At 44.1% G+C, this 12,434-nt stretch overlaps 2 pseudogenes; both read right to left on the reverse strand.

The window, feature by feature from the left end:
* Positions 1-1,160: 1,160 nt before the first annotated feature.
* On the reverse strand, positions 1,161-2,554 carry LOC119878334 (annotated as a pseudogene).
* A 2,179-nt stretch (positions 2,555-4,733) lies between these two features.
* Positions 4,734-5,597, reverse strand: LOC119878333 (annotated as a pseudogene).
* Positions 5,598-12,434: the final 6,837 nt, after the last annotated feature.

Genomic DNA, 12,434 nt, shown 5'->3' on the forward strand with positions numbered 1-12,434 from the left:
GTTAATCCTATTTATAGATTTTTAATGACCTCATATTCAGATGGTGATCATTCCAATCTTGTTCACAAGTACTGAGAACTCCTTGTGCTTGCTTCTATATCTTCAGTGTTCTGACCAAATTCTTGACAAATCTCAACAGACCTGTGAATTCTGGCCCACAGAAGTCGATTTATTGAGAATGAGTGAGAAAAGAAATCTCTTGCATTTCTAGTGACTGTAGTCCTGGCCTGGAAATAAAAAGCACTGGAAGCATAAATTGTATTTTCTTTCCCTACTTCAGTTGAAAGTCATCACTACTGAGAAGATAAGAGGATATGAAAAATGAAAAAATGGCTACACAGATGGTATTAGGAAATAGGATTCATAGTCGCAAATATCAAATAGCTGGGAAAAGAGACACACTTTCCAGGAATGTCAGAAATATCCTTTGCTTTATTATTGACAACATGATTAATAGAGCTTGAATAGAAATTGAGGCAACACCCCCTCTCCCCAAACACCCTGGAAAATGAGATGTTATGGATGACAGCAAGCGTGATAACAAAACACACTGGAAGAGGAAACTTGGGGTAGATTCCAAAAATTCAACGGTCAAAATAAAAATACTACTTCCATTATTGGGTATATACATAGTATTAATGAAAAGAATAAAGCTTCATATGAGATGGTAAATACAATCTCAGAAATAGCACTGAGATTTTGTGGCTGGAACTGATAAATGGAAGTACAGAACTCAAAATAGATTTAATACAAGGGGAAGACCCTCTAACAATGCATATTAAAGTATATGCTTATTTTTTCAAAGATCAACCCAAGACAAGAGGCACAGGGGAGAGCATTTAGGATAAAGAAAACAAGAAAGACAAAGGCTAAGTTAGGAGTGCGGTACTGAAGCAAATATGAACGATGCTTTACTTCACGAGGGCACAGAAGCAAGTTATAGTAGTTAGAGTCTTCAATTATTCAGCTACCATTAAAGAGCCTTTTCTAAAAGCTGAATATCTGGTACAGTCTTTGCTTGCTAAAAATATTTTCCTTCAGATGGCAGAAGCAGCAATGAGGTGAATTACTATTTTGGACTTAATTTTAATCAATATGGAAGAACTAGTTGGAAATGTGGATGTGAGAAAAATGCTTTTTTTAATTCTTTTTTTTTTAAGTTAATTTCAGAGTTTTATTGTATTGCACTAAGGAACAGCAGGACGGTTATACAATGTTCTCTCTCATTCAATTTTGAAAATCTAAAGTACTTGCAAATTCTTAAGAATACCTTTACCACCAAATTAGAACAGTAAGTATAATAACCAATTTCTTAATAAGTAATGTCTTACAAATTAAAACACATTTAAAATAACTTTAAATGCATTCTTCACAAGTAATTCAGCATATATTTTTTTTATCTTGTTCACTTATGCTTAAGAATTAAAGCAAGTATATTACTCTGATGGAAATATGGGAAATCTCTCATTCATGCAATATACAGGGATAATATTCAAGTTGAAGGGGAAAAATCCCACTCTTCTTATTTTGTAAATGTGTCCATATATAATCACATACATGATAAATAAGGAAACCCATGAAGTTTCCAAGTCAGATATATATTTTCAGTCATCAGAAGCACCTGATATCTACAGCTAATTTATAATTAGATGGCATTTCAATAAGCCAAAATGAGCCCTACAAGTTCCTATATATAACAAAAGCTTCCAATGGACTAAGGATAGTCAATAATTAATGCAATCATTCATGGGATTATGGCTGTTCCTTAAGGAGTACAAGTTCAAACCTGTCAACACCAGAGGTAATCATTTTATATTAATTTATACGTAATTCCATTTAAATTCTTTATCCGAGTATAACATATGAAAACAGTCTTTCCACAAGCAAAAAATGTGGAAACATTTAAAAAATAAGGAGTCTTTTTAAAGTAACTGATCAGATTCCATAGTCTACTCTTGGAAACAGGATCTTGCTGGATAGAATCCCTTCATTTGGTGGCTTTTTGCATGCACTTACTGGACCAATTCTTCTGTGTGTTGTTCTAAGAGCTCACCAAAACATAGATCATGCCGTATAGGTAGTAAAAAAATGCTAGAAGATAAAAAGCTAATTTTCACCAGCCTTCTTTCTGACAATACGCTAAAATGTCTGCATTCATGATGGTTGTAGGGTCATAGAGTCCTGGTCCACTCATCACTGGTCTACTCATACCTCCAAATAGGATACGCCAAGAGGGGCATATTGAGACCCAGTGTAAGCCACTCTGCTGCACAAAGAAACATGACACAGAAGAAAGCACAGATGAGGTACTCGGGAAGTACAAGAGGATTCAGGGTATTACACTGGTCTATAGGATTCTTGTAATCAGTCTTCAGTTCATCAAATGCAATAATGTGCCAGATGGCGAAGAAGATGAGCGCGGCGGTGAGCAGCAGCGCCAGCATGTAGCAGAAGCCGCGAAGGTGACCGCCGTGGCCCGGAGAGGAGCAGGGAGCGGCACCGCTGCCAGCGGAGAAAGGCGGCGCAGGGCCCTCTGGTAAAACCATTCACTTCCCCCGGCCGCAGCCACGACCGCTTCGGCGCCCGCCCCCTTTTTAATTCTTAAATGTAGCATAAGAGAACTTGTATGTAGATTCTGACAGATTCTTTAAGAAAATTCACTTTAAGGAAAACTCAGAAAGATCAAATAGAATACTATATTTGGAGACTCAAATAAATGACACGACAGTAGAATCTTAAATGCAAAATTTTGACTCCACGCATTAAGGATGGTATCAGTGAAATAAAGAATTCAGTTTCCTAAAATGGTCAACAGCACCCTTCCTGCACCCAAGAAAGGGGAGAGTTGGGATCCCTGGGTGGCGCAGCGGTTTGGCGCCTGCCTTTGGCCCGGGGCACGATCCTGGAGACCCGGGATCGAATCCCACGTCGGGCTCCCGGTGCATGGAGCCTGCTTCTCCCTCTGTCTCTCTCTCTCTCTTGTGTGACTATCATAAATAAATAAAAATTAAAAAAGAAAGAAAGAAAGGGGAGAGTCCTATAAGGATGCAGTGCCACCTTCCAGGAGGTAACATATATCCTAGGTCAACATCCATTATATAGTCCTGTGTCTCCATTAAGTAGAATACACAAATCTGAAAATGCAGGAGTGGTTCAGCAGCATTATTCCCTTTGACTCACTTAGAAAATGTGTGCTTCTCATCCCTGAATTTGAGGCTCTGTGGATTCTAGGTCCTAGTTCCCAGGGGAACCCAGGGTGCTATTTCAAGAGTTCAGTATTTGAGGAAAGATGTTGCCATACTGGCAGGGGTAAGTGACCTTCTCACAGGAGGAGATAGGGCTTCTCCGCTGTTACATGATGAGCCAAGGAGGAAATGTTGGGTACCTAGGGCATCCAATGCTACACCCCTTCCCAATTTTGATAGTTAACTGCTAAGAGCAGCACCATAATCTGAGAAGGATTGGTTGACCAGGAACTCTTACAACTCAGAGATGAGCATCTAGCTTGTAATATTTCATAAGCCACCTAGACCAGAAGAGATGTTGGATAAGGATGCAAGAAACCTAGAATGGGTAGTTCAGGAAGGAGATTAGGTTGTAACTTGAAGACAGCTTTCGTGGCAGGAGCCACCCCCCCCCCGTTTTTTTGCATGGCACAAATAAATAATCTTTAATTTCAATAAATAGCTCCCCATTGCCAGACAATAGGCTGTGGGAACGATACAGAAGCATCCAACAGGGAAAGATCTATTCTAACTACACTAATTCCTTAGCACGAGAAAAATGACTTTGGGTCACACACAAACACAGAGAGATGCTCAGAGTATGACAAAGGAAGGAGTCATCTTGGATGGGAGTGTGGTGGCATTTTAATCCATGTAGCTGTCCTTTGCAGGTCTTCTGGGTGCCACAATCACCACGAATCGGTCAAATAAGGTTACTTTTGCTCTATCATATTCTGTTTACTTGATATCCGCACATGCTGTTACTGAAGGTGGGGTCTTGACAGACAGGAGGACACTGGGTGAGATTTCACTGGGAGAGGCAGAGAGAAGGGAGGGCGGAGGGCTGAGGTCCCGCAGAGCGCCTTGCTCACCAGGAGGACACACAGGGACACACACGTGTTCACCTGCGAGGGCACACACAGAACGTTCACATACTACCCACAGGGGGTCCTTAGGAGTAGGAACATGAGGACAAGTTCAGTGAAGCCAGGGAAGTTTCTTACACCGGCATATTTTTGGGTGCCACTTGGTTTCTTCAGAGTCTAATCTATCACGTCTACTAAAGAGAAGACAAAGTACTTACATTTTGGGAGAAAGGTATCAGGTTTGAAGAACCCCAGGGAACAGCAGGCTGTTCAGAAGCCACCCAGTCAGCAGCTGTGCATTCTGGGTGTGGGGGTCGGGCCTCCCGCACACCGGCCAAGCTCTTAGAGAATTTCATCTCAATGGAGGCTGGCACCCTTGGGGAGGCCTGAGGGTTGAAAGTGCATTTGGGGGTAGGGGTATCAACAGGAGCAAGCACTGCCAGTAAGTCTCACAGCAGAGTCCACTCCGCTCGTGACATACAGATGGGGTTTCCAGAAAGTTCTCAGGCTTTGCTCATTGAGGGCAACCATTTTGTGTTCAACAGTCAGCCTCCTCTCAGTTCTGAGAGGATTTGTGTATGTGTGTTTCCGTTGTGGATATAATAGGCACATGACACATTTTTTTCTGTCTTAATTTTCTTCCTTTTTTTTTTCCCCTCCAACAAATGAAAGCTGCTTTCCCTGCAGCCCTCAGGTCACCTCCAGCGAGGCGGGAGACACGCGGTCACACTCAGCCGGGGACCTCGGGCTGTGCCACTGCTCCACTGCCGTGCGGTGAGTGTTGAGCACCCGCTGCCAGTGGTTGGATTCAGAGGGGCCCGAGGAGTACTGGCCGATGACAATTCTTCCAATGAAGTCACTGCTGCTTGGCATGTTGTGGCCAACACTGTACACACTAAGCTGGCATTTTCAAGTTCTTCTTGGGGAACTTTGAAGCTGAAGGATTCATTGTAAAAGGGATCGAGTGTGCCTCTTAAGAAGGATGTCTTCTTTGTTTTCACAAGCTTGAGTCCATGTACCAGCTGGATTGTCACAAAGGGGTCTGAACCTTGGGTCACATCGGTTTGAAGAAGCTGCTTGGCTCGAATGACATCCACATTCAGCGTCCCAGCACTGGGGAGATAATTCAGTGACAGAAGCAGCTCCCCCAGCTCCACTTCATTCTGAGAGCCGGGGACCAGCGCCTTCCACCAATGCCCGCCTTTCATCAGGTCAACCTCGCACAGAGGCACCGACACCTTCCCAATGACACGATGGCGGGAAAACTTCTCAAAATCCACCACGGTTGGCAGCAGGGTCCTCCTCTGAGCTTGGAGGAGGGGGATCTCGAAGGTGTAAGGCTCCTCACAGGCTTCTGGGTCTTGCGTTTGGCCCCCGTCTGCTTAGAGTTGCTCTGGTCTGGCAGGAGACGGATCTGGACACAGGGGTTCCATGGGCCCTGTCCCGTCCCGGCGCCAGCCGTCCTGGGGCACGGGCGGGGCGGGTCCCTGGCCTCCGTCCCCCGGCGTCAGGCGGCGGTGGCAGGTGGCACCGGGAGCTGAGCGCAGCACGCCCCGCTGGCCCCCGGCGGGGCCTCCCGGACTGTTAGCCCGCGTGGTCGCGCTGGAGTGGGGCGCGCAGCTGGGGCCGAGCGCTCTGGAGCAGTGCCTGGGCCGGGTCCGCCTGAGCCCCGCGGCCGGATGGCTCCTTTTTGGCACTGAGAACACCAAACTCCACGGCTTTCATGCCAGGAAGTGGGGAGCCGGGTCGTCTGGACTCGAGACTTGGACCCTCCGGGTCAGGCTGCGCAGCCTGAGATGTGTCTGAGGACGAGCCTCCGCGTGCGATCTGGGGAGTTGGTCCGAGCGGTCAGAGGGGCTTTCCCGGCTGTGTGGACGAGTCCCCGTCCTGGTCACGCTCCGGCGGGCCGTCCTGGAGGTCCGCCACCTCCCCCTCGCGCTCAGCCGCCGGGGCGTGCCCTCCCCGCAGGGGCCGGGGGCGGGAGCCAGGGGGGAGGAAGGAGGAGGCAGCCGGGCGGCCCCAGACCGGAGCGGCGGGCTCAGGAGCGGCGCCCGCCCCTCCGCCGGCCGCGCGGTCCTGGCCCTTCCCGTCCCCCTTCCCCTTCCCCGCGCTCCGGCTCCCGGGTTCGGGCGCTGGAGCCGGGGCGGCCGCGGGGCTGGAGGCGGCGGGGGGGGCGGGGCGGGCCGGGGCGGGGGGAGCGGGGCGGCGCCCGGCGGCGGCACCTGCCGAGCAGGAGCTAGTTCCTCTTAACCTACCTCGTTAAAGACCTTTCCAGGGGAGAGACCAAACCACTCTGGGAGCGCTTCTCCCAGGGGGTGGACTTCGCATACGAAGCCCGCAGGCTCAGGAGACCTCCGGTAGCCGTAGTGGCGGTGGCGGGTGCCGCAGGGCAGACGCCCTCCTTGGCTTAGCTGCCAGCAGTGTGGGCCGCTGCTTACTCCCGTCTGATTCCCTGCACGCGCGATCCAGGGTAGAACAGGCTGGCTCTCGCACCCCAACCCAGCACAACCCCGTGGCCCCCTCCAGAGCACCCTGTGGGACCAAGGAGCGACCGGATCACAGTGCACTCTTCCCACTGTAGGAACTGCTATTCTCCCTTCTACAGGCCTGAGTCCTGAGAGTGTTCTCCGCTGAGCCGCCCGCATGCAAGTCTCCTTCTCAGAGGCTGTTCTCCAGAGGACCCAACCCAAGAAGACACTAGGGTAAAGAAGGATTTCTTGAGCTACAGAGAGTACTAATGATACATACATTAAGCGATAAACGGGACTATGAAAATAGACTCTGTTCATCGAGACACCATTAAAAGCGTAAAAAGACAAATAGGAAGGGGTATTTTCGCATAGATGTAACTGACAAAGGTCTCATACTAGATATTTTACAAATCCACTATCAAGAAGAAAAGAGAAATCCAAAAAAGAAAAATGCACAGAAGGCACACTTCGTGAAAGATATCAAAAATGTTTAATAAAAATAGGAAAAACTGGCCAATTTCATCTAGAGTAAAGGAAAGGGAAATTAAACCACAATAAGAGTTTATTCTACACTTATAAAATGACATTAATTAAAAAGACACCAAATGTTGATGAGAATGAGGAGCAGAGCCACCCTCATACATTGTTGGAAGAAGTGCAAATTATACGAATACCTTGGAAATTATTTATATTGACATCATCTCCTAAAATTGAAGATACTGTACTCCACGGGACAGCAGTTCCACTCTTACATGTATATCTTAGCTAAATTCATACATGTGTGCAATAAGACCTGTGTAGGACTCTTTCTAGAAATAGTGTCTGCAAAGCCCCAAACTGGAAGCAATTCAAATGCCCATCAACAGTGAAATGGATACTGACATATTCTTATGATTAAGCAGTCATACAGCAATAAAAATGGCCAAAGACCGTGATTAATTACATGGGTGAGTTTTACAAGATTATATTTAGAAAAAGAAGCAGAAAAAAATGGGGCAACCAGTGTTTCTATTCATGTGAAGTTCAAAAATTGTATAGAAATGTATGTTACAGTTGTGTAACTCTTAGAAAATTCTTACAAAAAAAAGCAAGAAAAGTCATCACCGTAAGACTTAGAAGAGCAATCCCCTCTTGAGGGAGGAAGGCTTTCAGGTTGGGAAGGGCACACACAGAGTTTCTGGGGTCTGGTATGTTCTAATTTTGGATCTTATAGCTAAGGAGCGACAAAAAGCATTTGTCCCGCCTTAAGTCCATTGTACTTCAAAATTTTAAATGTTAAAAAAAGAAAGGAGGTAGATAAAAAATAAGGGAGTAAGTGACTCAGTAAGTTTCAAAGCCTTAGATTTGACTCAATAAGTTTCAAAGCCTTAGATTTGGGCCTAAAACATCATTTTTGGCCTTAGATCTACCATCTGCTCTCCTTAGCCTAGATCCAATTGGTTGCCAAGCTTTGTAGAGCTTCCCTCAATGATGTGTGGTCTTCGGCCAAGTTCCTTCCTTCCTAGGCTCCAGCCAAATTAGTTTCCTCAGAGCTACCAACCACGTTCAAGTCTTTGTTCTTTTTTGCCTGATTTATTATAGAAGCCTTCTCACCTGATCTCTATGTGTTCTGTCTCTTCGCATTTTAATTCATTGTAATTTGGACAGGTTAATATTTTTGAAAAAGAAACCCATTCTTTGCTCCCTGGTATTTTGTTGTTGTTGTTACCTGGCCCAAACTATTTTTTGCAGCTTGATGTGTAGCACTAATTGCCTCTGGAGAGGAATGATATGTGTGTGTGTGTATAAAACAAAATGCAGAGGTCATTTCTTGGTGTTTGATTTTTAAAAGCCAAGGCTTCTGTGGCAGGTGTGTGAGTATGAGGGGATCACAGGTATTGGAAAGAACTCAGGATATACACTGTACTAAAGTAAAAACAAACACCAACTGAATTCTTGACCCTCAGAATATCAGCCCACAGAACATTTTACAAAACCATAAATGAGTTGCCATTACCTAAAAATTCATAATTACTTTATAATGTTTTCTGAAAATTGTTAGAAAGTCAGGCCATGCTGCACCCTTGCTTGTGCATACAACTGACTGTAGTGGAGAAGGTGCTATCCTTGGACTGGTCAGTGGGGTCTCCAGTTTTGCTGATTCTTGCACTCATGCCTGCTATCAGAATGGGAAAGCAGAACAAAACACAGAAATAGACTTACCTCCTCAGGACACTTATTTGTGCTTGCTGTCTGGTTCCTGGTCTCTTTAGGTGGAGGTTATGGAACCACTCCGACTGCTGACAAAGATTCTTTCGTTTTTGCATCAACCGACTTCAGCAAGAATCCTGATAAGTCAGTTTAGGAACAACTCCTTGCCCTCTATGTATGATCTCTCCCTGTCTAATCAGGAACCCTCAACTGCCACCATCGCCCAGGCAATGTCATAGCAAGAATCCTGTTAGATTGATTTAGCCAATCAACCAATTTAGCCCTTATCCCTGATGTTTTCTCTCAGCATTTTTCCAGCCACTGACCCCTACCCTGCTCCTTCGCTATAAATTCCCATGCTGTATTTGGAGTGGGAGCTCAACTTCTCTGCTCCCCCACTCCTGCAAAATCCCATTGCAGTGGTTCTTAGACCTATCACAACAACACCTGCCCTTGAATCAAGTTCTTTTACCGTGCTTTCACAAGTGTCATTGAATTATTCTTTTCCTTTAGCATGTTGTCCCCAGGATATAATAAAAATGCCTGGTATAATGTGAAATAAGGTTCCCTGGGTTGAGAGGAGGAGATTTGATGGGCATTGAAGAAAAGCAAGGAATATGTAAAGGATGGCAAAATCCTGAGGAGTCCTAAGCCTATCCCCCCCATCCCCTTCCAGCTCAGGGGCAGAACAGACTTGATTTTTCAGGCTCCCCCTTACTACTCATCAAGGGTTTGGACTTCACCTTTCCCTTGCCCCAGATACAAAGCCCTTGGCTCACTCTCCAGACTGTGAAACCTGCTTTCAGCTACCGGAATCTCAACAAGGGCCACCCAGGAAAGAATACAGGATCATTTATGACTCCCAATCTACTTCCCAGACCACCACTCCTTCCCCATAACTTGATGTTTCTTGATCTACCTCATAACTGGATTTGCTCATTGCTACTTTAACATTGAACCAGTGTTCTCTCTCTTAAAGCACTTCAGCTTTTCCTTACATTTTAGTTATATGTGTGTGTGTGTGTTTTCATCCTCAGTCACTCCACTTAAATCCCTTGTTTCTAAACCATTGTTTCAATCCCTATGCTACCTAGAAAAATGCCCTGCATTTGGTAGGCACACAATAAATATCTGTCAAACTAAATTATTGTCCATTTTCCAAAATATTTACCATTGGTCCTGGATTTGTGTCATTTGCACATCTGGTAACATTCTTGAGTTTTTCTTGAAGTTTTTGATAAATAAGGATTATTAACCCCATGGGCTGATGTTCATAAAAACAGGATTAATTTCTATCAAAACTGAAAAAAGGAGTAAGACCCAAACCCTCACCTGTTGGGACCTTCCCGGATGGAGCTGTAGGGAGGTTATTATAGATTATTGCATCCCTGTATGAAAACATTCTGAGAAGCTTTCAAAAGAGAGAAAGTCACATGGATAATTTGTAGGTGTTACTTTTCATTAGTCATCATGAGGTGGGATAATGCACAGAGTGCTTAGTGATACTAAGTGTTGGTTCCATCTCAAATTCCCTGAGTCCATAGGCATGAAACACTTTTACAAGAAATTTGGGCTCACTTGGTGTCCATCCAAAGATGAATGGATAAAGAAGATGTGGTCTATGTATACAATGGAATATTGCTCAGCCATTAGAAACAACAAATACCCACCATTTGCTTCGACGTGGATGGAACTGGAGGGTATTATGAGGAGTGAAATAAGTCAATTGGAGAAGGACAAACATTGTATGGTCTCATTCATTTGGGGAATATAAAAAATAGTGAAAGGGAATAAAGGGGAAAGGAGAAAAAATGAGTGGGAAATATCAGGGAGGGAGACAGAACATGAGAGACTCCTAACTCTGGGAAACGAACTGGGGGAGGGGGAGTGGAAGGGGAGGGGGTGGGGTGGGGGGTGGGGTGACTGGGTGATGGGCACTGAGGGGGACACTTGATGGGATGAGCACTGGGTGTTATTCTATATGTTGGCAAATTGAACACCAATAAAAAATAAATTTATAAAAAATAAAAAGAAACTACTAGTAAAATAGAAAAAAAAGAAATTTGGGTTCATTAAGAAACTACTAGTAAAATAGAAAAAAAAAGAAATATGGGCGCATTTTTTAACAAAAAAACAAAAAGAAACTACTAGTAAAATGGGAAAAAAGAAATTTGGGCTCATTAAGAAAAAAAAACTTTGAAAGCCAGGAGAAGCTGGGCTGGGGACCCTCACACAGCTACATACTACTATTCTTCCAAGTTGCGTTCCCAACTCCTATCTCCACGTGTTTTGGTGGAATCTAATGGGGCAAAGGTAAGAAGAGGCATTGTTAGCCTTCCTCACTTTGGCCTTTCATATCTGCTTCCACCCTTATCCTCTTGAAGATATGGCTAGATCTTTCCCTGCTACTCTTCTGCTCTCTAACTTTGGTGTCAAAAGTGAACAGGATCCCAGGACAGATACTGATTGATGTGACCACATACATAAAAGATGAATTTCAGTTAAAGGGTTACCTCAGCCTGGCATTCGCCTTCTACTAGTTGTTGTGGAATGAGGGCTTGAAAAGAATCTAAGGCATGCCAAGTAGAGAAGACTGAATTTTGGCATCAGGACTAAATTTTGCCTTCAGGACTAAGACTGATTCTGAAGTTAAATTCAGTTGAGTACCTTTATTTCATGGTGGCTGACTTGGGCACAGGTAGTTCTAACCTCTGTTTCATCAGTCCTGGGAAGATGATAAAGGGTTATCAGTTGCATAGCTTGGAAGAGAAAGCCAGGAATCTACTTTATCTGAGATACTCTGTTCTCACTTCTCATCTTCCCCTGCAGCAGATAAATGTTGTATATTTTTCTTTACATTAGAGTTTCTAATTTTATGAGACATACCATTAAGTCCATTTGTTACTTTGCAACTGGTAATATTTCTGATCACAAATGTAGTTGGTATATACATGATCTTCTTTTCTCATAGTATTCTTCTCACTTATATTGTCTAATTAGAGTATGTCTTATCTCCTGAAGTGAATAATAGCTATTTTTTGGGGAATAACATGACTGATTTTGAATGTCTCTAAATTATAGCATTTAATATTACTAGACACATAGGCTGTATTCTCTAGCATTGTAAGTTTGGGGCAATTTTCTATCTCTCTATACTTCAGTTTTATCATCTGTTATAAATGGGGTTAAATGGTAGTACCTTTCATGATGTTTTGAGGATTAAATTAGAAAATACATTACACGTTAGGTGCCCCCAAATTTTAGCTGTTGTTGTCATATCCATTTACATCTCTGATGCTCACAAACATAGATATTCCCTTTTACAAACTCATTAATTTGAAAGCATCAGCTGAATACCCATTACACACTAGATGCTATTCTGGAAATATAGAGCTGAACAAGACATCCTCTCTTTCATAATGAATTTCACAGTCTTGTGGAAGACTGCAGAGAAACAATGATTACAATATAATATGATAAGAGCTATAGTAAAGTCAAGTCAAAGGGGCTATGTGAACACTCCAGACAGGCAAGTTGTGGTGGCTGGAGAGATGGGATTCTAAGGAGCAGTGTCCTTGAGATGAGTCGTGAAGGCTTAGTAGAAGTTGGCGAACTGAACAAATCAAGAAAGGGTGTTCTAGATAGAAGGCAGCATGTTCATAGGCATGGAGATGGGGGAGTTG

The sequence above is a fragment of the Canis lupus genome, unplaced genomic scaffold, assembly GCF_011100685.1.
Source record: "Canis lupus familiaris isolate Mischka breed German Shepherd unplaced genomic scaffold, alternate assembly UU_Cfam_GSD_1.0 chrUn_S1487H1671, whole genome shotgun sequence".
Classification (NCBI taxonomy): domain Eukaryota; kingdom Metazoa; phylum Chordata; class Mammalia; order Carnivora; family Canidae; genus Canis; species Canis lupus.